At 45.2% G+C, this 26856-nt stretch overlaps 1 pseudogene across 1 annotated transcript; it reads right to left on the bottom strand.

The window, feature by feature from the left end:
• Positions 1-337: 337 nt before the first annotated feature.
• On the bottom strand, positions 338-21987 carry LOC144095419 (uncharacterized; annotated as a pseudogene). The gene is made up of 10 exons (XR_013306729.1): positions 21528-21987; positions 19908-20147; positions 15345-15538; positions 13217-13327; positions 11919-12142; positions 4268-4302; positions 2912-3155; positions 1712-1905; positions 1167-1277; positions 338-725 (listed from the first exon to the last, which is right to left on the bottom strand). The product of XR_013306729.1 is annotated as an uncharacterized LOC144095419 (transcript).
• Between the last annotated feature and the right edge of the window lie 4869 nt (positions 21988-26856).

The raw sequence follows: 26856 nt of genomic DNA, 5'->3' as shown, positions 1-26856 counted from the left end.
AAAATTGCGTTCATAAGTGGTTTTCCGCTCAGGAATGCTTTTGCTTAGAATGACTTGGAATGGCAGATAAGAAGCGCCGTTTGCGTGGCAAAAAAAAAGAGACCATACATTAAAAGGGAGCCTTATATTTTTTTAGCAGCGTTCAGGCGCTTTTTCTTTACTGTAAAACCTTCACAGCTTTAGCTCTCAGTGAAAGAACGAACGAACGGACTAACTCTAGCTTGGGCTGCAGGAAAACGTTGGTATTGACCGTGTGTGCTTTTTCAGTGCTCCTTCGCTCACCAAAATTCCCGCAATGTTCGCAATGTGCGTGATGTCTTGTGCACGCTAGAAACAAGAGCTAGAACTCAACATTTTTATTTTCTCCATGTGTACACGAATGCAAAGAGCTGAGGGTGTGACCACATCTCTTTCAAGAAGGCTTGACATCAAACATATTTGCGATATCACAGACTGCATTTTGACTTGCGGCGACCATGAAAAGTTGTTTTTAGCGTACGGAAATCATTAAAATGGGCACAAAGCTACGCGCCTCCGGTGGCTGATCAGGACTTGTGATGGTATCCGTATATGTTGTTTTCCCTGAATTCGCCGTCTTCTTCTCGCAAACGCTCCCAGATTCCATCGAAGTCAAGCGAAGGAGCCGTGCCGCCGTATTCCGAGGGCAAATGATTCTCGGGCACTTCAGTGCGTAGTTTTTCAAAGCAGTCACCATGGAGCTGGAACTGAACGAGGGGGCGCCAAATCAGAGAAATAAATTACACTCGAGAAACCATTGCAAGATGAAAAGAAAAGGTGAACATTAAGGGAACAAAATTACGTAATGCTGCTGTGGGTATATCTGAATAATAATTAACAAACCACCCATATTCATTGTGTCTAATCTACACTGCAGCATGGTCGCACCTGAGGCTGCAAGCAGGTGCGTACAATAGCGCTTTGCAGGCGATGTCAGTACGTGTAACGACAAAAGTTAAGGACTTCAAGATATGCTGGCAGCACCCTTTGTTTAAGGTGTTTTCCGAGGTAGTGTATTTGGCATGTTTATAGATCTACTTTGAGTCTACAGAGCGCTAAAATTCGCTTGTACTTGGCTATTCGGAAATAATAGCGCATACAACATCGTGGTTTGTGGCACTGAATTCCATTAGATCAAATCAACTTACCCTTGAAAGTTCGTCCTTGCTGAGAAACGGTTTCAGCAATGAGAAAAACATGTTGAACGTCTTTGGCTGCTTCACCACGTGAACTTTGGTGATCCGGAGAGGTAGAACATCCTGCAAATCGAAATACCGTAGTTTGGCCATCAAGTATAATCGCTTGTGGTATCTCAAATGTCACATCAACTTAGGTGATCTTGGTGGTTTGCAACACCGGATATCACACTTAAGACTAATTTGGATAGGCCTGTGAACGCTTGCAGCATACGGTCCCGAAAAAATCAGTAGAAGAGATTATAGAATACGAATGCCACTCAAGCCGGTTATCATATCCGGTGTAAGTTTGTTACCCCATTGTCAAAGCAATTATCAACTGAACATTGCTCAAGTTCAAAGATGTATGCTATTCAAGCTCTGTCATGTGCAGTTCTAACAAAAATCCTTTTGCGCGATGTTTTTTCATCATATTCAACCTATAACAACAAACGTAAAGCTTTGCCATATCTGAAATTTGTACTGTCTGAGCTTGAGCAGACACGAACGGCAATTACCTGCAAAAACCGGATGGCCTGTTTAACGAGGCCTAATTCGCAGGCTAAGATCTTTGAGGCCGACCAGCCACCGAAGTCAAGAATGACGCAGATTCCAACAGCTTGAGAAGCGGGGTCGCGGGTCAGTTGCTCCAGCCAAACGTTGACTGCTCGCTGAAACCGAAACTGGGGTAGCGAGGCAGGGTCCCAGGCGCCTGCGTAGAGTAAAAGCAACGAAGAAGTTGTTTGCAATGAAACCTGAATGCTGAGAAATATGTTCAATGATGTCCTGCATCATAAGCAACAGAGATTTCGAAATCGATGAATACCTATTTGTTAATAATGAAGTTATGAATTTTAATCACCTTGTTATGCGGAATTGTGGCAAGTACAATAAATTTCGCTTCAAATGCCTTGAAGCAACAAAGGCAGGAAACATTGCAGACTTGCTTGTTCGGGTCGTGAAATAACGCATACGATACTATACCATACCTTACCGTACCATGCCGTACCATAACAAACCATGCTATGCCATTCCATAGCGTGCCATAGCTTACCATACCATGCCATAGCATACCATACCATACCTCTAAGTACCATACGATGTTGTATCATATCATATCATATTATATCATACCATACCATACCGTATCACAATACACCATTCTAAAACTGTATGGGAACTTTCGGTACTCAGGAACCTCTATGCGGAAACTATCCTGCACCGATTGGAATAAATTTAAAATCTGCACAAGTTGTTCTTTTACCTGCCACGGTGGCTTAGTGGTTAAGGCGCTCGGCTACTGATCCGCCGTCCCCGGGTTCGAATCTGACCGCGGCAGCCGCGTTTCGATGGAGGCGAAACGCTAAGGCATCCGTGTGCTGTTCGATGTCAGTGCACGTTAAAGAAAACCAGGTGGTCGAAACTATTCTGGACCCTTTCACTATGGCACCTCTTCCTTTTTTCTCTCAGTCCCTTCTTTATCCCTTCCCTTACGGCGCGGTTCAGGTGTCGGCCGATATGTGAGAGAGATTCTGCGCCATTTCCTTCCCCCAAAAGAAATTTAAAACTAGTTTTTTTCGTTAAGCAATACTGACCCTCAGGAGACATCACCTATGAACCTGTTATTTTTTTTAAAGACAGCCCATTAACAAAGAGGGTTAAGTGCTTACCCTTTTTTTATTTTTCCTTTTAGATTGTACTAAATTCGCGACACTTACCGAGTTTGATCAAGAGCATGGGTCGTCCATGAGCATCTTTATTGGGAAGAACCACTGCCAGCTTTCGTCCATCTGCCTTCATTTCGTCCGATGGAATCAAGTCTTTGAACACCTTGTGGCAGGAGCTTTTCACCTTGTAGTATTTTTGAATCCTTGCCTGCGCTGATTCCGCGTTCCAATTCTGTGCACCTCAGAAATCGAAGTAAAAAATCCGAGTCACTCCTCGCGCTGAGCTCTGAGTCCCCTGCTGCAACAAAAGCAGAAACAATGGTGACATTTCGCACAGCAAAGTCCTCCAATACGTTTCTCTCTTGAATTAAAAAACAAAAACATTAAAACCAATGATGTTGGAGTTTCCTTCGGGGACGTGGGGAAGAAGGGCTTGGTTCTTATACATTATTAAAAAGCAAATACATTTAAAGCAATGATCTTTTAAGTTTCCTTCGGAGAGGGGGGAGGGGGGAAGGAGGCTTGGTTCTTATGTAATATTGATTTTATAGAGTATTTTCATTCAGAGAATCCTAACAGGTATCACATTTAATGTTGCTTTACCTAAAATACGACATCGCCTAACTTCAGCAACAAAAGAAAGAACAGTGGCTAAAATATAATTCACTATGAAACAAACTCACTCTAATTATTTGCAACGGCAAGTAACTGTGTGGTGTGCGAAACGTAAGATTAGCTGCACAGTTCTAAAAAAAAGCCTTTCATACACAGCCAGCGCATGATATTACACTTTGGCGCGTTTATTATCAGATTGTTGTAGGGAATTTTTTTTTTACAGTGCTCGAGCGTGTACTCTGCAAACGTTTACGCATCTTTCAGACGATCCCGGATCTATTATTTGATTTAATAAAGTTATTGCATGGAAACCACCTAAAAGAGAGCTAGACGAACGTAATACCGGTAGTACACGACAGGCTTCAAAGTCGCCCGCTTTCTTAAACTTCCATTTTTTTTTCTTTTTGCGCAGAGGGCTGAAGTAAACAAAACAAATGCTGCTAGTAAGCTTTCCTTTCCTTTCTGATCTGCTACACAAAAGGCTGGCCTTAAGGTGTTGTTCACTCGGAAGGCACAAACGAGATTACGCTTAAAGGTGTTATGCTTGACACGGCTTTCATAATTTTTGGCGAATTCCAAAAAGAGTACTTCTGCCACTCCTCTTGAGTTTGTCGGTTACTTCGTTGAAATGCTTAGACTAGTAGCAATGAAAACGAAGGACCAGAGAACAGACTAATTATTTCGGTTTCTTGTTTTCACGCATATTGTCATTTGATTTGCTTTGGTATTTAAATTTAAACGCTTCGCAAAAAAATGCTTTTCCCTTCCTATTTCAGTGCTCATTCCGCTTACCTTTCAGAGAGAGGCGCAGTTTTGCCAGAGCCGTCCTCACTCATTGCAATCCTTTGTGTACGGCTGGGGAGTGATCCGCTCCATGGCTTTTGGAAAGAGTGTACAGCGGCGGTGCTGGGTCCTAATTCGAAGCTCTTCCTCCGTGCGAGCTAAGCACTCGCTTGTGTGTTGTTTTCGAGAACCACAGACACGCGCGACAGGACCAGTGTCTGCTGTGTCTAATGGGCTGTTTTGAGAGTACGTGTGCGGGCGCCCTTGCTCGAACGCCGCTTTTATAAGGGGGGGGGGGGGGGGGGGGGGGAGGGGTGCATGTAACGTACAGCCGCTACCAGGAACAGGTTTTCCTCCTTACGCTGGCGAGGAGAAAGGGAAGGTCACCGCTTTGACGTCAGCTCGTCAACGGTCTTCCCCCCTCCTCCAAGAACGAAAGCAAACATCACTCTGGGGCGAAAATCCCTTGGATGTTTTTGAGGAGGGAAACTGTGTTCATCCGAAAATCGCGCCGGCATAGCACTGGTGAAAGAGCATTGAGAAGCGACGGCACAGATGACGGTTTAACTAGATGAGACAGCTGCAAAATGCTTGGTTTCTTAACTTCTGTTGAGGTACCTAACAAATGATGGGAGATGAAGGAAATCTGTTTTAAATTTTGCTTCATGCAACTAATTCGAAATGTATCTTGACGTCTAACATACACCAATTCTGCATAATTGTTATTCTTCTAAACAACCTAGCTTTTAAATTGGGCAACCCCAATGAAAAAGCAGTGGCCGCGGAAGAAGCAGTTCGTCCTTTTCATCGTGTTTTCATATGTCCACTACTGTTGACGATTCTTGTTGGTTGCTAACTTTACTAATGTTCCGCTGTCTTTGTCGCGTAATGGTCGTTGCGGTAATGCAGGCGTGAAACTTGTCCAGCATAATGTTATACGCAATTCCTCGCAGTTTTTGAACAATTATTGTGTTGTGTTTTATGGCACATAGGCAGCTAAGGCCATCGTGCTTAAAGCTCAATGTCTTTAAAACACTTTAGGCATCTCTGCGTTCACAAACCGCGCTATAATTCGACCAGTAAACGACGGCTGCAGCGTGAAACTACATGGTTTCAGTTCTTCGTTTTTCTTCTCACTTTCATTGGCTTCTCTTCTTAGTTTGTTTTTTTTAGTTTAGACAGCAATATAACAAAGGCTAAGAGTCAGTTATATCTGAACCAGAAATGGGGAATGTCGCAGCCATTGAACCCTACACGTGCTCTCAGTGTGTGACCCCTCGTGCCCGAAGGCCAACACGTTTCGTGAGCTCGCACTTAGCATTGCCCGGACCAGTGACATTTGGTGGCCTTGGAAACGTGAAACCACTTTTTCCTTCTGGAATACAGCGCTGCCGTTGTAGCTCTGACCACGCACTATAGATCCTGGCGATTCACCGTTTCGTCGCTGCTCTTAACTTTCGTAATTGCCCCTCGGTTCACTCACAAATTTTACAGAATATGTCGCAGAAAACACACAAACTCGTATGAATTTAACGGCTCGAAACATATGAATCCCTTGATTTAGACGTGGTCCAATACACAGATTGACTCGCTCCAATACAATATCTAATGTAGTGTGATTAAACGCATCCCTACATCAGGACTAATTTTTTACCTTGACAACATTACGTTCCCTTCCAATAAGAGAGCCAATAAAATTGGTTTGTGGTGATGTAGACTTCTTTTTTCGTTTTATTTAAATTTCTCTGACCGCATTCTGTACGCGTTTTAGCTTCCACCCCTCTTAATGCAAGGAGATCAGCCCCTTATTAGGGGCCCGGCATGGCGTAGGTTAATCTCTTTAACCCCATGAACGTTCATTCAAACTATTGTGATACAGTGCCGGCCAGAGTCATCACCATGCGTATAGAGCTGAGCATTGCATGGCATTGTTCTTAAGTATACTAAAGCACTGACAAAGGAACCGCACCAGCCCAACCTTTGGATGTTTCACCGGAAAAACTACAACATTCAAAAAGGCGAGTTCGACATACATACAGTCAGTAATGTGAAGGACCTGTTCAAGAGAACCAGCAATACTTTCTTGCTTTTTCTACGCGCCGAGTCAACGAAAGTGTAGAGACAGAGGACTCAGTGTGTACACTGCAAATTCAATTAGCACTGAGCATTTTTCGTAAAATGAAACATTGTGGCTGCTCTTATAAAAATGCTATGAATCTCAGCGCAAAATTTCTCTAAACGACTCGTTCATCTACAGTAATACAGCCGGGGGCTTGGTCTTGTCTCCACTATTATAACACCTTCCTTAGCAGCCAGCGTTGCCTTGCCTTCGTTGTAAATGCATGAGGGAATGAAGAAAGCACAAGTTTCCTACATATAGACAGACTACTATACAAATGTATTGTAACGTGGAGAGAAAGAAGAGAAATTCAATTAAAAACATGGATAGTGGTTGAGCTATACGGCAGAATCCCCGCTAAATAGGTGTGCGGTTCGGTGTACGTATTTTACTTGTGTTATGTGGCGTGGCAGTAAAAAAAATTGGCTGTGGCTCAACTTCGCAGAGCCATAATATATAGAACGAATGCTCTGTTAAGCATGATTAGAGACAGTTTACCTTTGGTTCATCTTTATTGTTTCAAGACTTAAGCGAGAGCAAATCAAGTGATGCATCACATGCCAGCGTCCAGAGCGCCGGTCGGTGCAGCGGCGGACGTGACTTCCAAGCGCGCAGCGTTCACGACAGAACGGAAAGACGAAGATAGAGGCACTTGCCACTGGCGATTATGCACATGTGGCGCGCCTCTCGTTAGAGGTCAAATCTAAGAGCCAGATGACCTTCAGGCTCAACACGGGAGGAGTAGAGCTTTTCGCTCTAGAACGTTTTTATTACGGACATGCAAAGTACGGTGAAAGTAGTAGAATGGGCCTTTCTGATTCAGTCACAACAACATTTGTCGCATAATCCAAATGTTATCTTATAATGTTATTACCATGTACACATTTCCTGTTATTCTGTCAACCATTTACTGCCTCGTCTAGCTCCACGTCAGCTATTTCACATACAGGTATATAGCAGGTACCGTCGTACCATCGCTATAAAGCCATGTTAGTAGGTAATTTTTTTTTAAAACGAGATGTTCCAATAAAAAAACACAACCTCATTGAATGTGACTTCCACAGTGCATTTCTTGGCTGTTTTTAGTAATAATATTAATAATAATTGGTTTTTTCGGGAAAGGAAATGGCGCGGTATCTGTCTCATATATCGTTGGACACCTGAACCGCGCCGTAAGGGAAGGGATAAAGGAGGGAGTGAAAGGAAGAAAGGAAAGGAAAGGAGAAAGGAAGAAGGAGGTGCCGTAGTGGAGGGCTCCGGAATAATTTCGACCACCTGGGGATCTTTAACGTGCACTGACATCGCACAGCACACGGGCGCCTTAGCGTTTTTCCTCCATAAAAACGCAGCCGCCACGGTCGGGTTCGAACCCGGGAACTCTGGATCAGTAGTCGAGCGCCCTAACCACTGCGCCACCGCGGCGGGTTTGGCTGTTTTTAGACGCAGGTTATGGTGGACTAAAAGGTAAACAGTCGGCGAAGTGCTATAAAACATACCCTTTCGGATGCTGTAAAAGTGTTCAAATATGCGGCGTCAATGTTCATCGACTATCTGAAGTTGGCCATAAGCGAAGTGCGAACCACGGGAATTTCTAGTAGCAGCCAGTTTGGGCCTCGCTGCATCCGACATTTGTTGATGTTTGTGAATTATGAGACACGCGGTGGCTGAAAAACTAAGTGCTGGCAGTGAGCTGTACGACGTAATAGTAATAGATTGTCCTGAAATATCTCCTGCATGAGCACTGACTGCCCAAATGCTTAAAAACTCTTCTCTACAGCGTGTTTTCAATATTTCAACTGGCCTTTGAGCTATGCGCGATTGAACACGTTAACACTCCTCGAATGTAGTCACTTGCCGAGTGCTTAAAATTTTAAGATTTTCTAAGCTATCGTCGCTAAGACGCTATCAGGAACTAAACGTTTAATCTGCTAATCCTCTTACCGAGATATATAGCTCAAGTTTATTTTATGCGCACAATAAAAATTTTGAAATGCCTCCTGGCCCTACCTATGCGTTTTATTTTAAAGAATCTTTGTATTCTGCAATTCGTCGCTGAAATATTTTTACTTTGCGTTTACACGTGCTTCCAGTATATAAATAAGCTGCTTAACGGTTGCAATAGCAGTTGCGCTTTGTGTTTTTTATCACTTCCTGCAGTAACACCCATGCCAGGGTGCAGTATGTCAAAACAAATAAATAAACGCAGGAAAAACATTGTAATGTTCAGGTAATTTCATTCCCGTTATTAAATACCATGTGCACGAGCTAAATGTAAATAAGCTTTTAAAAAAGACGAAATCTCCTAGCCCAGTGATACTGACCGAGGGTTGCTTAGAGCCGCGTGGTCTAGTCTGCTGCATTTTTCATTCTTTAAAGTTAATTGATTAGTTAATCCTAATTAGCGAACCTTTTAATTACAGAACAGTGAACAGATAAGTTGTGGATCAAGGCTTTTGCCATCAAGGTACAATTTACGTAACTTTATTTAGTGGTCTTAAAGGAAGGCTGTCACGTGACCAGTTTTTGGCTCACATCTCTGTCCCAATGCGCATTTAAAGGCTCATCGGGCAGAGCACTTTAGAAAAAAATAAAACAAACGGATTTTGTTCTCTTAGACGCGTCTTGGGACTTTGAAGTGGTACCGTTATCCACTGGAAGCTTTTTATTTTTATTGTGCGATTTATGGTTAAAGGCTGGCAAAAAATCTGCTTTACGTAAACGGTAGCCTGGTGCACTTTTCAGCCATTTGTTTTTCAAAACACTCTGCAACTTTTCGACTGACACTTTTTTCCTCAAGTAAATAATTAAAAAGTTACCTAAATAAGATTAACTAATTAATTCAAAGAAAAATACGGCAGGCGAGGACACGCGACTCTAAACCGCCCTCAGTTTATTTTGACGCGGCTAGGACATTCCATTTGTTTTTTAAAATATTGGTTGCGTTTAGCTATGACACCAGGTATCAAATCTAACATTCATTTGAATAATCGTAAATTCATTTGAATAATCGTAGATGTGCACATCTGCACAAACGTTTCACCTATGCTTCGAGTTGAAGATCACTGGAAACCCTAAGAACCCTCGAAAGCTCACTTTGCACCCTAGTGAGTGCGGAAAAATTATTGGAATGCGTTGGATTGACTTGTGGGACCACGAGGCCCGAAGTAGCGTACGTCACCAATACTGTGGCAAACTCTAAATGTCGTGCACCCGTTAATTCGTCCAGAATGTTTGGAAACACAAATATGGGCGTGTTGGAAACAGAAATTTGCTGGAAAACATAAGTTCGAAACACAAATATATGCGCATGGTCTAATTTTTGTTCGGCATTTTCGGGAGATTTCGGGATTCTTCGAAGGAACAAGTCCATGATAGACAGCCCGTGGCTGGTAACACTGAAGAGATCTATACAAGATATTATCATATATTCCCGGAAGGTATAGTGTTAAATCATGTCCAACATTCTTGGGCAAGAATTTTGAATATTGAAAAACTGTTAGATAAGGGTATAAAATATTGAAGTTTATGGTCACTTCCTCCGACACGTAGGAAAATCTTTCTTTTATAGTGTGCCCATTGCTCGCGTCGAGCAGTTAAGACTGCGAAAGAGAACCAATCAGTAACGCTTTTGACAATAGCCAAAATCTCAATAGAAAAAATAAATCCTGCCGATGGGTGATCTGCGGAATTAATGATTGCTTTAGTGATATCTTACTAAATATGAAAAACATTGTGCTCAAAAACTCTTTCACGCCCAAAAATGTTTTTTGTCCAGAATTATCGGATATGTGGCTTGCCGTGTGGAGCTGAATGTTCGGTAGTTGCACATGATCTATGGTAGATGCTGTAGTGAATGGCTTCAGACTAAACTCACCGGCCGGTCAACTCCTTAACGGAATCTGCAGTAGAAAACCACACGGGCGTTTCTGTTTTTTGATTCCATCGAAATGCAGCCGCTGAGATGGGATTCGATCCGACCGCCTTAGCGCTCGGCGGCCGGACGTCAAAGGCCCCGAGCCATCGTACCGAGCCACGGAGGAAAGATATCACAAAACGGCGATAATAAGTCTGTGCGGGGCAATTTTGCATAAGGCAATTGTGTCGTCTGTAAAACTTCCGCCGTATTAAAGTAGGCAGCGGGGTTAGGTAAGTCGCTGTGGTAACTGATTCCATACAGCTGAACTCCCAGTAAGGCGCTGGACCACTCATTCATTTCTGCTTTGAAGTTAATTTTCCTCATGGGCCATCCCACTGCACTCAGCTCTTCTTGCTTATGCACACAACGTCCTCGTTCATGGCGCCCCACAACAGCAGCCGGAGCCGTCGCCCTGGCATCGCTTAAGAGCTGATTAGCAACAGACGTGAGGGCAATGACGCACGAAGAATAAGTTATGCCCTCAGAACACGTCCCAAGTAGCACTACCGCATGCTATTCTTGAAACGACTTCTGAACGCTTGCGATAACCTTTCGCATTCGCAATAGAGTTAACTTGTCGAAGCTTGGTTTTGTTTATGGTTTATGGAGGTTTAACATCCCAAAGCGACTCAAGGTATGAGGGACGCCGTAGTGGAAGCTTTCGGATGATTTCGACTACCTGGGCTTCTTTAACGTGCACTGATATCGCACAGCACCGGGGCCTCTAGGATTTCGCCTGCATCGAAATGCGACCACCGATGCCGGGACCGAACCCGCGTCTTCCAGGTCAACAGCCGAGTGCCATAACCACAAAGCCACCGCGGTGGCGTTAACAAAGCTTGCGTTGCTTTTGCGCTTACATTAAGAAGTTGCGTTGAAAAGTGAGCCTTGCATAAAGCCGCTGTCGAAAGGAAAAACAGAGATGTATGAAATGGAAAAGTGATTATAATTGCCTCAATAACTTGACATTGAATGGAATCGAGAATTAATTTGAATTATGTGCAGTTGAAATTGCAAGACGCCTTCTATTACTCTTGATATGGATGGGACCAAATAGTCGGTTCGACTAGGCGTTTATTCGATTTAGGTGAGTTCTAGCTGACTGTGCCACGTATGCAGTTTTGGCTAAAAGCGGAATGACGCAGTAACTTTAAGCCCTGCGTTAGAGCATATTGGAGAGAATACAAGACCGGAAGAAAAATGCGCTCTCTTTTTAACAACTCCTAGGATGCAATAAGTAGGGGATAAAGGAGTAATTGTCAGCTGTTGGGAGCCGTTGAGTGCCACTCACCACATATGTTTTCAATATGCTTTTAGAGAAAAAAATAACAATTAATAGCCGGCACCTTCTTCGTCGAAAAACGAATCTCATGGCATATTTTTTCAGCAAACCAAAAAATAGCACTTTGGCATAGCACCAATTTGAGGTTTAGTTTTTTTTTAGAACTCACCCATCAACTCATGTTCTCTTCATTTTGACAGCAAAAATTATGAATGAAAATTCACAATCAAAAATAACATGTTTATCTCGAACATTTTTTTTTATTTTCGAGGTCCGAAGTGCACATCGCTAGTTTGACGTGGACTTAACTATTCACCCTCATTCTCTTCTTTACTCTCAGAAAAAATCCAGGTCTTTTTCTATCTCATCATTTGTGGCGAAATCTCCATTATACTTGTTTGAGTAGCCGTAGCGGTTTTCAGCTTCAAAGGTTTTTTCAAGCTTGCTCATTTCGTTCCAGAATCCGTCGTAATCCAACGGCGGACCCAGACCTCCAAGCTGTTGTGGTAAATTCTCCGGCGAAATTTCCTTGTGAAGGCTCTCAAAATTGTGTCCATGGAAGAGAAACTTGCAGGGAAGAAACACAGATGTAGAACACCGGTATTAACAATTACGTCATCATCAGGCACGGTCAATTCGGAAAGAGTGAATTAATGTTTATAAATGGTACTGTTCGAGGAAGAGCTTACGAGGGAAATAAATGACTCTGACGATAGCTATGTGCACTAAAACACAAAACAATGTGTGCTCCCTGTTGCATCCTGTGACTCTGATTTCATGTGTCACTCATAAATATTTTAGCTTCCCAATCTAGTGATGTGAGCAAGCGCTAAAAAAAATTAAAAAAATGAAGCATGCGAAGTAGCAACACTGCTTTGTCTGGTATGCCTGCCATTCCCGTTGTATTAACTTCGTATTATTGGAATATTTATTAAAGTATGCGTTATGACGTCCCTCTCAAATGAAAGATTGGTAGCTAATGCATGTTGGTACAAAATATTAGCCGTGATGCAATAATGCTGATTAAGAAACTGAGGGCGTGCGTAAGTCGCCTGCGCAGTGCTATTCATGGCTCATTCTGTTGGTTCGGTATTACCGGCCAAAAGGTGTACAAACCACTTAAGCAAGCTGAAACTTTCTGGAAGGATTTTTAGGCAGTCAGGTGGTATGATTCGAGGGCGCGCGTTGTATTCAGGGAACATGGCATAACCACAAGGTATAACGAAGACAGGGACAGGAACAGGCGCGCTGTCGCACGCACAGAGTAGAGCGCATGCTTTTAAATTGCGTAAGGTAAACTAGCGCTCGTCTTTGCATTGCTACCGATAGTTTCGATATACAATGAAATCATCGGACAAGAGCAAACGGACCACTACAACTTTAAACAACCTGAAGCTACGTGCTAACCTCTGCAAAAATTTTCTTTCGGCGCTGATCAGTGAAACTTGGACTTTTTTCGACATAGTAATATTGTAGTACGGTTAGCAACTGCTACTTGCTGTTAGCACGTATGGCCAGCGAGCTGGATTATAGGGTGCGGTGCACAGGCGCCATTTGCTGCTGCCGGCTTTGTTGTTCGGCTTGTAACACCACTTTATGAGGAAACAATATCTGACGCGCTGTTTTTGCATCGTAGCTCACCCGTCCGGCCAGCTTGCTCTTCAGAAAAGGCTTCATGATGGCGTAGAGTACATCAAAAGCGTGGGCTTGTCGCACCACATGGACCATCTTCAACCTAGACGGCATGCAGTCCTGAAGAGTTTTACATTGCCGGTCGGTAAAAAATAAGAAACAAAACAAGCCAGCTACAAATTTGCTTGGTTTATGAACTTAGAAAACGCTTCCCTGTTTTGATATACTGAATGCTTCTGAAACGTACAAGCTGTCGTAGGCTGAATACCACACAACAGTAGACAAGAACAATTCCGTCGTTCTTAATGAATGGTATCGTAGCCGTTCGTTGACTTAAGCGTACAGAACGTTAAATGATATCAAGTCTATATTACATTTGCCGCTGGAAATAACAAGAGCACAGGATGTTTTCGACATGCCTTTCACCTCGATTTGCGACCGAAAGAACCGGCGGCCGTGTGCATTGCCTGCTGCTAATCCGTTCTTCCGCTGAATCATTTCGAAAATGTGCGCACACTCAGTCTGTACTGGCCGCTTGCGCGCCAAATGAGGTGAAGGCGGGCCTTTATCCAACATCATCCAGCGCGGGCGAAACGCTCATTGCGAGGAAGTCGAGAAGCGGCGCACGGGAGCCGAGTACAGGGGCGTGGAAGTGCTATTGCGTGCAGATGAGACAAGGGTCTATGATGCAACAGCACGTAGCCACGCGCTGTTGCATGCGCAATTCTTGCGCTGTTTGCTGTAACATGCACACCACATCACCTAACCCCCCCCTGCCTGATCTGTTAACTGCGTGCCTCAGTCTCTTCTCCCACATGAAAGGCTGTCCATTTGCTTTTTTTTTTCTTTTGTGAGTGATGTCGAGGCCTACACTGGAACACGTTCCTCTGGTTTTGCCAATTTCATAGTCATTATGAAACGTTCGCCATGCTTCTGGTAAACATGAATACTGAACACCTGAGTTTCAAAAAAAATTAATCTGAAATTTTCCGGATCACATTGCGGGGTGTAGATTTTTTCTGCATTTATAAGCAGAATGATAAGTGCATAATAATGCTTTCGTGTTCCTTCTTTATCGCTCCTTGACAGCTAACGTCATGAGTGTGGGTATTGTTGGCGCTGGAACTTAACTGTAATGTTATGTTTTCTTGCACCTTTTCGGTGCGATTAAGTGTGTCGGTTGAGAGAGAAAAATTCAGGCTTCCCGCAAGTTTTATTTCACGCTTCATTCGTATCAAACAGCTCTCTTAAAAGAGATGTAGTCATCGTGATCATTGGGAAATTGTTTTAGAATTCTCTAAGCCATCCACCGAATTTTGTCACGAATTATTTGTAACCGTTCCTCCGAAAAGGCAGACCACCTGTAGTCCCACTCAGAATTGCAGATAAAGCGGTGGAAATCAGAAAGGAAGACGTAAAAAGAAGCTTAATCCTGTATTTATGCTTCAAGGCTTTGTTGTAAATTTTGTATCGTGCCTGAGATACTATTGCGATAGATAATAATGTTTTCGGAGCTCGGAAAAGAACCAAATATTCAAAGACAGAACGGTTCTGCAAAGCGCGCATGCGTTTAGTGCTACATACGAGTGGAAGAGATTGAAGGCCAGCTTTGGGACTTAATCATTCTTTGACTGTTTTAACTGTAGTGCAGGCTCTCATTCCCACCATATTTGCGAAAGCAGGTAACCCTTGGGCGTGTGCTTTTTCCACTGCAGTTAAGTTCGTTTTACAATGGCCCCACAACGGCCTCACCTCATTAGTTTTCTACGGGTCACAATGTGTCCGCTACGTCCCCATTTGATTCCGTAATTTTATTCGCACTCCGCGCATCATAAACAACAGAAACCACGCTTTATATTTATGTTTTTGGTCATCGGACACGCTTACTGTCCGGGGTCACGACTTGCAAGCACTATTTCCACCAGTAAACAGGACTACAAGGTTTGCGGCTACAGTTTTTACGACATCATCGCGTAGTCTCGCCAAGCTCCGCGTCCAGCCACGCAGCCTAGATCCCGTCTTAGTTTTCTGTTTCTCAGATTGAACATTTTCTACCCACTGATTAAAACTGAGGGGCTTTTGTGGCGCTTATTAGATTAGCGCGTTCAATTCTCCGCCACTGAGCTGTTTTGCTTACCTGCATGTACTCCAGTCCTTTTTTGACGAGTCCGGGTTTGAAACACAGCGCATTTTCCACGGCAAACTCGCTGCAGTCTATGAGCAGGACAATGCCCAGAGTCTGAGCTGACGGGTCTGACGCTAGAAGTTCGAGGCATAAGATACAGGCCCGCTGAAATGTGGCTTGCGAAATTCGCTTAGGCATCCATGCTCCTGAAAAGAAAGTTAGTAGCAAGGCCAAGGTTTTTGTCATTGCTTCCAACAATTTTGAGATCTGTTTTTGGAGCCAAAGCTCTACTCTTCGCAATACAACTCCCAAGGTCAAGTTTAGTGCACGTTTGACCTTGAGCCGGCGGAGCTAAGGCGTGACAAGTGACGTGGAACCGCGTGACTTGCTGTTGAGAGGCGCCGCAGCTGAGCTCGTTTGTAGCCTCGCCGGTAGCTCGGAGCCTCGCAGCTGCTGTACCATGTGACTAGCGGGAGGTATAAAATTGCTTCGTTGGCCCTCGGTCGCTGCGTCTCCCTATGGATGAGACGCGTGCCGGACCGACTGCGGGCCAAACCACGCGTAACCATGTTTAACAGAGCTTTCACTCGTATGGCTCGTCCGCTCAAAAGCTCCCTACCTTGAAGGGGCAGCTAAAACTCTGCTAGTTTTTGTTGTACTGATGCAAGGTGAAATGAACGAAGAACGCCGTTGTTAAAGTTGTATTCAGACTGGGGAGTCCGTTAGGGGGGGGGGGGGGAAGAAGGGGGAGTTGGATGGTTTCGCCAGCTGACGAAATCCTGGCCCCCTCCCGCCTTCTCAAGGGGTGTGTGGAGACCTTAGAGAGGAACTGAGGAGAGTGTAAGGCCGTACTGACTAGAAAAGAGCACCACCCGCCTTCGGCGGGAAGTGCGCATCTTGTCACAAACACCTCAAGGTTTTCGTTACCAGCGCGGTGACGCTGACCCCCCCCCCCCCCCCCCCCCCCCCCCCCAACGGAGTCGGGAAGTTTTGCTCTTCGGCACAAAAAAGCCCCCTGCCTTAGAGTGCAATAGACGGGCAGCGGTGACGAGCAAAGAAACAGGGTAGGTTAGCTGACCGAATGCAAATGCGACGGTAGAGGCCAGGACATCACCATTGAGACGTTGTTACATAGAGAAAACGAGAAAGGACCTCATGCAAGGCATTTACATTTTGTTAGAACACAGAAGTGGTGATTCGAGACCGAGAAGACAAGTTCCCTCCGTTCTCCGGAACCTGGTGCACACATTGCTAAGTTCGGACAGAGCGCTGCTGTACGCTGGTGTCGCAGCTGTGCCTCCGCTCCCTCACTCTCGCTACTGGTGCGCAGCAGGCGTTAGCTCTTCAGCTCCAGATCCTTCGATCATCAGGTCCGCTTTTAACTCCGCTAAGCAGCAGGCTGCGTCCTCGCTGCGCCCTTTCTTCCGAACTCGAGCGTTTGCCACTACTGCTAATTAAGCTGGCACTCGGAGGCGGGGGTACAGCGTGCGTTGTGATTGCAAGGGTCTAAGCACTATCGAAACGTTGCCTTCGAGTGGAACAAAAGGTGAAAAGTGGGGCCCTTTCGCGTGAACGGCGGTGACGCGCAGTCTTGCCAGACCTCGGCGCAAGTAGTGGTAGCAGCAGCAATAAAGTCTATTGGTTAAAAAATTATAGGCGATCACTCCTATTGATGCGGCAGGTTATGCGCCAGCATCACTGTTCCCGTAGACCTGCCGCTGACGGGTTCAGACCATATGCCCGGGTGGCGGAATGAAGTGCGTCAGTCGCCGTGCAGCACGCCGTTCTTTCGTTTCACTCCCGCAGTCATCCACCAGCCACAATGTGATGCGCGCGCCACCTCTCCATTCTCGCCTACACGCCACCACTTGGGGATCTTTAATTTGTTACATTGCACCCGCTACTAACTGGTGTAGCCGGGTTCGAAGCCGGCTACGGCGATCTAGTTCGCACCCGTTTGCTGTGCCATGTCCGAGCTCTTGAAAGATCGCCGCATGGTCGAAATTATTTGGTCACAAACGCGCCTGTTCGAGCTATAGGGCCGAAATTATTACCGAGCCCTTCACTACGGCACCTCTTTCACTTCTACTTTCGTGACTGAGGTGTCCTCCGAGAAGTAAGAAAGTGCGCTTTTCATTTCCTCAAAACCAATCTTTATTTTTTGCCTCCCACCTCCTCATCTTTCCTCTTTTTCCGACCCACCGTATTCTCACAAAAGCCGTCTATTTATGTGATTCTAACGGCTACACTGATGGTCTCATTGTAAGCTTTCTTCGCAGCAAACCCGTGCCTTTTTAATGTAGACACTCTGATTCTTGAGCGAAACGTGTCCATAAAGAGAGCCCTACGTAACAAGGAATCGTGGCGAAAAAGAATTCAAAATATCACTTTATTCAATGCAGGAGGTAAGACATAAGAGAAGCCCTTGCTATCCGATCTGCATGAACAAAAGTGTGCTGAAAATTACGTGTTTTCTTAAGACTACTTGGATTTTTTGGCCGACTGCGTAGCCAATAGTAAACGCTGGGTGCAGCGGCGTCACCTGCTTCACTGTGTGATGCACATGCGCAAGCGGGCTGAGGCGGGGACCAACTAGCGCGGCGGAGCCGTTACCTTAGTTTCAAAATGGCCTCTCCTGATTCTTTCCTCTGTGTCATATTATTAGCGTGCGCTTCTGTGCATAATAGTCGACAGTGAAGTGAACATAAGACATATATTATTTCCATTTTGATATACTTTATCCTAGATGTCATTACCTTTAAATCATTGTGCATCAGTATGGACCACATAGCTGTCTATAAGGCATCTGAGGGCCTCTGATGGATGACTGATGCTGCATTAGGTTGATGGTCTACTGCTGTGATTTTCCACATCCCACAAAACGCAACGCAAACGACAGCACAGGATGTAGAAATAGTTTCCTTCATAGCCATCCTTGTTTTAAAAATAGTGTGACGCGTCGACCATGCCCATTGGCCCTGCAAAGCACCAGCATGCAAAAAAATGTGCTATCATTTTGGTATTGACGCTTTCGCACTGCCTTTCGCTGATGTCCTGAGCTCCGAACGAAGGAAAAAATTATCCAGGGAACTTAAGGAATCTACGTGTAAGTAGTGCGAAAGCATTCCAATTCTTTTGCTATTCTCTTCCAGTTCTATTGCAATTCCAGTCTATTCTTTTGTAGCTGGTGCGATAGTAAGTAGCAGTACTGGTAATTACTGGTTAAAATTAAGCATACTTTCTGCGCGGGCTGGTTAGTTCAAAACTGGAGTAAATTGCAGGCGCTGCATAGCTTTACAAGAAAAGAACAGAAGCCAGGAAGGATATTCAACATCGTTAGGTGCGCGGATAGGTTTCGTTTAAAACTATGCGGCATCTGCAGGTTACTTCAGTGGTTAACATTTCGTATTTTCTCGTCTTTGATGACGCAGTTCGTTTCGACCGATCGAGATACTCGTAACACCGCCACTTCTTCGTCTTTTTATGAGCCATCTAATGCTTTCGCCTCAGCCCTGGTTATGGCAACTGAGCGTCTGCTTTTTGCTGTAATAGTAAAGCAACAAAAATACATAGCAGAAAAAGGCCCTGCGCATTTAAGCCCTCTCTTAAGTCTAGGCAGCGAGTTCACATATTAACGGGACGTAAATGTGGTGAAAAAGTCTAGTCCTCCCAAGCATTCTCCATAACTGGAATCGTCCATACTGTCAGGTGTCATAATAAAGGGCATGACTACACCATAATGGCGTTGCAATGGATTAGTACTATATCTCTTCCGAGGCGTACCTCATGGCTCGAGTTTTATCTGCGCGCCAATAGTGGCCTGGGCCGGCAGCGGTAGAGAGCATGGCAGCGTATGTGTACGCATTTCTACCGAGGTGTGGAAAGGTGGCGTGTAAAGCAGTTCAAGAAAATCTGTCTGCGTAGTTCTTCGATAAAATCATTTGTCCCTTTGCACTAACAAGGCAATCCTTTCAGAAACCTTTTATTGCGAAAGCATTATATGGCTCATAGGGAACTAAACGCAACGTTGGCAGTGACTTGTATCAGTGGGCCCAAAAATCCCAGATGCCGTCACCACGGTATAAAGTAAATCGAATTTGTTTCTAAGGCGTGGGGAATTGAACACACTACTTTCAGAGTGCGAGGCGAGCACGCAACCTACAGGCCACAAAACAGCATTGCTTCTTGAAGAACAAAGGTGAACCTAGTGTATCCGTTGCATTACGACTGTATGCTAATCAGTAGATGCGTCGTTAGGAAGGGAGCCAAGTAAATATAAAATTAAAAATACATAGAAATGAAAAAAACAGTGTTTTCGCATTTAGAGCATGTAAGTAGCCTTAAGTGCCCTTAGAGGATTTTTTTTGTTTTAATTATCGACGAAGGAATTGTGAGTGACTACTTAGAGAAGTAAACAACCAGCGAATGTGCAAAAAGGAGGGGAGTGTATGGGGAGGCACACGTGCCGAAACAGCCCAGCTGATTCCTTTCCAAAATGTCCTTGATATTGTTCTTCGTTGCAATACTTTACTATCGCGAGGTTCGACTAACGCGGTAAGTACTGAATACACTTGCCTAGATTGCAGAGAATTATGTTGCGCCCTTGGACGTCCTTTCCTGGCATCACCGTGATCAATTTGCGGGCTTCGAGGGGCACCGTCGACGGTAAGAGGTCACGGTACAGCGAGTCACAGGTGCTCCGGTTGTAGTAGTAGTTTCTGATGGTCTGCAACGCGGCCTCCACGTTGTACTTCCTCACACGCAGGAAACGGAGGAGGAATTCCGTGTCTTTTCTTGAATTGAGATCGGGCTCCTCTGCGTGTAATGTTGGATCACAACCGTCAGGTAAGCACGGCGCCATGCTAAAGCAGAAGACGTGACTGGCGGTTGTTTGCGCAATGCTGATAAGAATATCTTGAAACCTCATTTCAACGATGAATGCTCAGCGTTGGCGGAATGGGCTAGGAACATGCCAACTAGAATTTAATCGTTCTTAAGCTTATCTTACTTGTCGGGTTATGAAATATTATGCCCCACTCGTTTAAAAGAAATTCAAGGAATGGAGCAACAGGCGATGACTGCCTAACCGCTAAAGATCGGCTACTAAACTTTCGCGCACTTTCGTGTTTGTAAGGAAACTTGTGGAATCGTTCATCTTTACTCAAACAGTTCTTTGTTTTAAGGGAGTAGTTAGTCATTAGCATCCATTCAAGCGTTGCCACATGGCTACCAAAGAAGCTATTCAGTTGTTGCGGAAACTTCGGAGTTCGAGAAAAATTAATCCTGGTGGATGTTCGAACCCGGGACCACCGCCTATCTCGGACAGTCGCTCTACCAATTGAGCTAAAGAGAACAGCTTGCTTATCAGATGGTACGGTGAGAGGGAATTGATAAACAACAAGAAAGGGGAAGCATTGTTGCTCCAATTTCATTTCATTTCATTTCATTTTTATTTACACCATAAAGACATGGGCAGGCTTCGCTTGACCATGCGAGCCCCCCAGTACATGGCATACAGCGAACATACAGCAAAATGAAATATTAACATATCATATCCTTCTCTTATAATATCACATGAGCAACATAGCATACCCTACACAGCATACATGTCATGCAGCAAGCACACAGCAAATAAAATGATGAATTATAGAAGCCCCCAAGCCGCAGTATGTTTGAAATAAGGGAGTAATTTCTGATTAGAATCCACCTAACCGCAGCCATACGGCTGTAGAGCTTTCACGGAAACTCCGTAGTGAAGAACAATTTGTCTCGGTGCGTGATCATTTGATTCAGTGTTTGTTGTTGTCACTGATAACGATATTTTAACCGATATTTTCCAAGAACATTTACTTCCTGAATGATTGCAAACGAAGGAGGAAGATCGAAGGAAACGCATCAGGTTGTTGCGATTTAGCATACCATTTATGATGACTTTCAACGCTGTTTTCTTTTGTATTTTTGTTTGTTTCGCGCAAAAAGCGACGTGGTGGATACAAGTGGTAATCGGTAAGGCTGCCGACTTTGTATGGAAAGGAATAAAAACGGTAAACCATGTCAAGCGTTGACTGCAGATACCTGGATGAGTTTTCTCCTGTTTGGACCTGCACCGAACCCTGGCCAGTCCGCCACCGTGGGTATGGTCAATCGCTTTTGAGGCAACAACAACAACAACGACAACAACTTTAGATGGCTCACCTGATATAAGCTGCGCGAGTTTCTCCACTGACTCTTTCCTCCTAGTAGGAGTTTCGCCGAGGTCGTCTTCAGCGATGCGTTGTAGATGAAAGGGAAGCGCTCCTTCCGAGGTGTCATAGGTGTCTTCATTCGATTTCCTCCTGTATACACCGTACATGGCGGATAGGCAACTATTTTCGAGGAAACGAAGGCTGTGAATCGCCCGCCACTCTTGCAGATCTAGTTCTCCTGTAACTGCGACAATTTACTACTTGAATTTCAGAAACGCTGGATTTCTGCAGTTACCATCCGCACTATGCTCTTCTACTTGGGTGGAGCGTAGGCCGGAGTACAAAAGCTCAAAAGCCCCGCACCTCAATGTGAATTCAGGTGAACTGTAATTGAATTCAGCAAGCAAAATACCATTACGAACGTGCCGTTACCTCCGTAGCCCGACAATGCACATGTGTGCATCAAGCAGTCTGCCAGGTAATTGCTTTCCAGTCTAAATCCAAGAAGGACGTCAGTATAGCGCCTTCTCATTATTCTGTAAAATCCTGTAATTAGTTGTGCTAGAACAGACATCCCGAAACGATTCCGTTTCTAACGCTGCTCAGCGTAGCGTACACATCCAAGCTGACATTTGGACAACTAGCTCCAAAAGGTATGCACATGCTGTCCATTTAGAAGGGTCTGCGCTGTCAAGTTTGACAGCACGCCTGGCGGCGCAAATTACCGGCACCCTACCATGCTGTGCAAAGCACCGGACAGCAACTGAATTACAAGCATTCCCAGCATACTTTCATATCGTCATGGTTCAATCACCTGCTTTTCGCGTCTCCTAAAATAAAGTTTTAATTTACTGCATACCAAACATAGACTGCCAGCTATGTAGCTGTCTGCCTCCAAGGCCAATCTTCTTGCCTTTACTGTTATTAGTATACCATATTTCTACCTCTCGGATGGCTGCTCTAAAAGCAAGCTGAGCGCGTGGAACACCTGCTCCTTCACTGTGCCGCGTTCGCCGATGCTCGTCGCGACATGCTTCCGGCCTATAGGGCGCAGGGCATACTACCAGAGTCCATCAAGACGCTATTGTGGCCGCAGGGCAGTGCGCGCACTCGTGAGCGAACCTTGGTGAGCCTCTGTGCATTCCTCGAACACACAGGCTTGACGTCCCGTCTGTTCTTCGTCAGGTAGTTACACGCAGTGACCGAACGCTCCGCGAGTTCTACCTTGAACGATCAATAACGGGACGCCCCACTCCAGTTGTAGCCAACACAGTGCTTTGCGCGTGTGTTTTAATCTCTCCAACATGAACTAATCACGCGCACAAGCTGACACATTTCTTTTTGTGTAAATAGTTTGTATATACCACTTCTCCCCTATCCTCTCTTCTTGTCCCCTCACCTCTTTCATTTCAATGTTCCATTCTGCCTGCTATCCTTTATTTCCGCTACCCCAGCTCAGGTGCATCAGTATCGATGACAGATGCCGGGGTTAGCAAAAGTATTTTCCTTCCTTTTTACTATTATTTTAATAAGAAAAATACTACCACCACCACGCGTGAGTGCTGGTCCAATTAGCGTCAGTGAGAATTGGTGCAAATAGCGTTCTAGAATTGGTCTAACTCATAGTTCAATTGGCATTCGTGACTACAAGAACGTTCAACATCATAGGTTTTATTGAAGCGCAGACCTTTTCCGCGCTCTGCCTGTTCCGGAAATAATTTTGCTCCCTCTATTTATTGATGCCAGCACCTCCAGCATCAACTTTTACAATTGAATTTCACTCTGGTAGTTGCTACCAATGCCCCGTAGCTGTTGACCACAAATTTAAAAAAAATTTTAAAACCAGACGTTCAATTGTTTTGCTTCGGTACATTAGAGCACAGTAAAAATTTAATTCGCTTCACAACCCCGGAAGTATATTACTTTGAGTCCATAACTTTAGTAGCGATGCAGCAAATGCGGATAAGTGAAGCACTGAAAATCTACGGGTCGTGGCATTACATTACAAAGCTACAGTCCTTTTGATTGCGAGAGAATCACTTGAACCATTGCGCGAAAAGCCCGCCGTCCCCAGAAAGCCGTGGAGGAACGCGGCACGCTAACGACGTCATCGCCCATCCTGGAGCAATACGCTATCACAAGGCTGAGGTAGGTTGAGAAAGCCAAGTATACTTTCACGCTGAATGGAATCAGGTTTCGAGGCGCCCTTCGTTCTGCTTGCAGTGGCTATACAATAGCCTCTCGGCTGGATAAGAAAGCAGACTGCGCTCCCTCGCGTGCATTGAGCGAGTGGTCACCGTCCAGACAGACCTGAAGGGGCGCATGTGGCGCGTCGGCTCAGGGAGACACGCTAGAAAATATGATACCCGCTGAGTATTCCACTAAACGTTGCTTGTGGAGTCTTCATCATCCTAAATTGAATCGCTTGCGTCTACTTCATCAGGCGAGACAGCAAAGCGTGGCCGGGGGCGGCAGCGAATTACGAGACCATGCACTCTAAGCACGAATACACCCGTATGGGCGTAAAAATGGAGTTAGCTGTCCTCTGGCACACTCCCTTTTATGAAAGGGTGTGCACTAGAGGACATATTACTCTCTTTTTACTCCCTTCCGTTTACAGTTTGGCAACACAGCGAAACGTACGGAGCGAGCTGGTGTAGTGAAACAACGTTCAGCCCCAACCCCCCGTCCGCGGCAACTACTCTGCGACGCTGTCTGGAGAAGTATTAATGGTGGTGTGATGGACATTTACACATAAAAATTGCCTAGATGCGCCCATAATTTTTCTTTTATACCAGGAAGCCTCCTCACCACATGAAGCGGCTACAGCCAGCTATGTGCAAAGCCGTTTAAATTCAGTGGCTGTTAACGAGCTAGACAAGGAGTCATGGAAGGAGTACTGAAGAACTGCATGAACTTGTGTAATGAATAAAGTGATGCTATTATAAGCTTAATCTGCTTGTGTCCTCCCGTCTCTCGTTCTATGCCTTGCCTTTGATAACTAAACACGAATCACAAAAAGTAAACACTGAGCAAGGACTGTTAAATTTTTTCAAAGTGAACGGCGTACGAACAGCGTGGCGGAATCATCAAAGAGCTGCCGCAAGGGCTTCATGCTGGAAACAGCTATGGGCACACCACGCGCAGTAAGAATTCATTTAATAATTTATCAGAGCTGTTTACCAGACACAACTGGTACGATTATCTTGCGTCATTCACCAACGGTTTCAGACGGTGGCACCGTCCTCTCTCTCTTTCTTTTCTTTGCGGAGAAAAACATACACACACATCACGGAGTAGAAGACAAGAGTGTCGGCGTCCACTAGGAGGAAAGGACCAGGGTTGTGAAAGAAGTTAAAAAAAGTTAAAATACAGAGGTGACAGACATGTAGCGGAGGCCGCGAGGGTTAGGTTTTCGCCGAGAAGACTTAAGCAAGAAAGGTTTACTTCTGCGGAAGCGAGAAGTTCGAGCAAAAGGGGAAAAAGTAAAAAAACACGGAAAACAAGAAAAGAAAAAAAGAAAAACACTAGAAAACACTGAAACAAAACACAAAAGCGCACATAGCATGTTTGGTGTTTTGTTTCAGTGTATTCTGATGTTTTTATTTTTGTTCTTTTCTTGTACCCTGATACCCTTTCTTTTATTCACGACCTCCAAACGAAATAATCCTACACTTCTCGTTAATTGGCTAACTCAGTTATACCCTTTATAACTCCTAGTGCATATCCCAGGCCCCTCCTTACTTACACTATCCTGCCTCGTGCAGTATTGATAAGCTTTGACGTTCCTTCCTTACTTTTTTCCGACAACTTGAAATCTTTGTACAGAGCCCGGCCCTCCTCCACTACAAACAAGTATTCCCGACGAAGTCGGTTCAACGAGCCGCCCAGGGAGATTGATGCACTGGTCAGTGAAACCCAGACCCCCTGTGTAAGTTCTTACACATGTGCTCGTTACAACGTAGCCCACTCCTTAATGTTCTAGCCTTCGGCTCACCGGAAAATAGTGAGACCCCCCCAAAAGGCGCCTGGTTTGGCCTGTTCGTCGCTGCCAGTGTCATTTGCGCAGTGGCGCCTCTTTGGCCACGCATCTGCAGCGGCGCCCATATTTGTGTTTGTGCATTTTATTTGTGTGTTTTGTTTGCTCGTTTTGCTTTCGTACGCCGGTGGTTGCCGCGCTGCCCATGTCCCCCGCACCGTCTTCCTCTCCCTATCTCTGGTTTCGCCATTTTCTTTTTTACCTCGTCCTTTCTTACTAGCCCCCCCCCCTTTTTTTCTTTCTATTCTTTGCTTCCTTTCCCAACCCTGCCCCTGTCTGCTTCCCACACCCCCATTTTTATTCTTTTTGTTATTTTTTTCAACTGTTGTTGCTATTTGCTTGTTACATTCCTTTCACCCTCCTCTGCAGCTCACAAACTTGAAACATCCATCTGACGCGAGACCACTACAGTCCTAAGAGAGGCCTGCTGCTCGAAACAAGAACTTTTCCTGCATTCGCATTCCCACAGATCGTGTTTAACTCGTAGCCTTGGAAAGCTGTATCAGTATCCGCAAGGCAGCGGCAGCTTGTCATTAATCCGCAACAGAGCGCGCCGCTCGAGCGCTCCAGAATAGTGCGTGGACGACTGCAGAACAGGGTTACACAAGGCGCCATTTGCGCATGCGGCCTTTTTTGAGGTGAAACTCCCGTCAGCGCGAGCGAGCGCAGGCGACCAGATAAAGTCACAATTGTATGCGCCGACGGGGTCGCATGCATTGGCGGCGCCATGCGGCGCCTCGTAGAAGCAGCGGGGGAAAAAATAAAAAATTCAGCGCCAGGGCAGGCGGGTTTGGCGCGCGCTCAAAGCATTGACATGCAGACGACATGGGTGTTTGCTTTAGTGGGCACGCCGTGACGTTGTATTTCAGTAGTTTCTTTCCAGGCCGCCAGGCGCCGCCAGCAGGATAGCGGCGCCTCGGGCTTGTGATCTTTTCTGGTCGCCACAGTGACCTTTTCTGGTCGCCAGTTTCCACTTCTATATAGTCTTCCTCCGTGGGTCCAGCTGAGCATGCGCTGATGGCCCGTGAGGATCGGCGCCGCCGCACATTTTTCATTGCACAAGTGCAGTTTGGTGGTGTGCATAAGCGGACCCCTGTAGCGGGACACGCATGTAGCATTGCTAATGCTCTTCCGTAGCAGTGAAGAACAGGGTTCAGTTTTCAGTGTTATAAGCGTGATATGGGAAGACGTAACGGCTTTCCATTAAAAAAAAAAACCTGTTCAAGACCAGCAGCAGAATAACGCCACTTTGTTATACAGGCCGTGCCACTGCAGTATTTTCGCATCCGGCTGCCTTTGT

This window comes from Amblyomma americanum, chromosome 6 (genome assembly GCF_052857255.1).
Source record: "Amblyomma americanum isolate KBUSLIRL-KWMA chromosome 6, ASM5285725v1, whole genome shotgun sequence".
Lineage (NCBI taxonomy): Eukaryota > Metazoa > Arthropoda > Arachnida > Ixodida > Ixodidae > Amblyomma > Amblyomma americanum.
The sequence above is the reverse complement of the archived record's forward strand: the minus strand, read 5'-3'. Positions and strand labels throughout refer to the sequence as shown.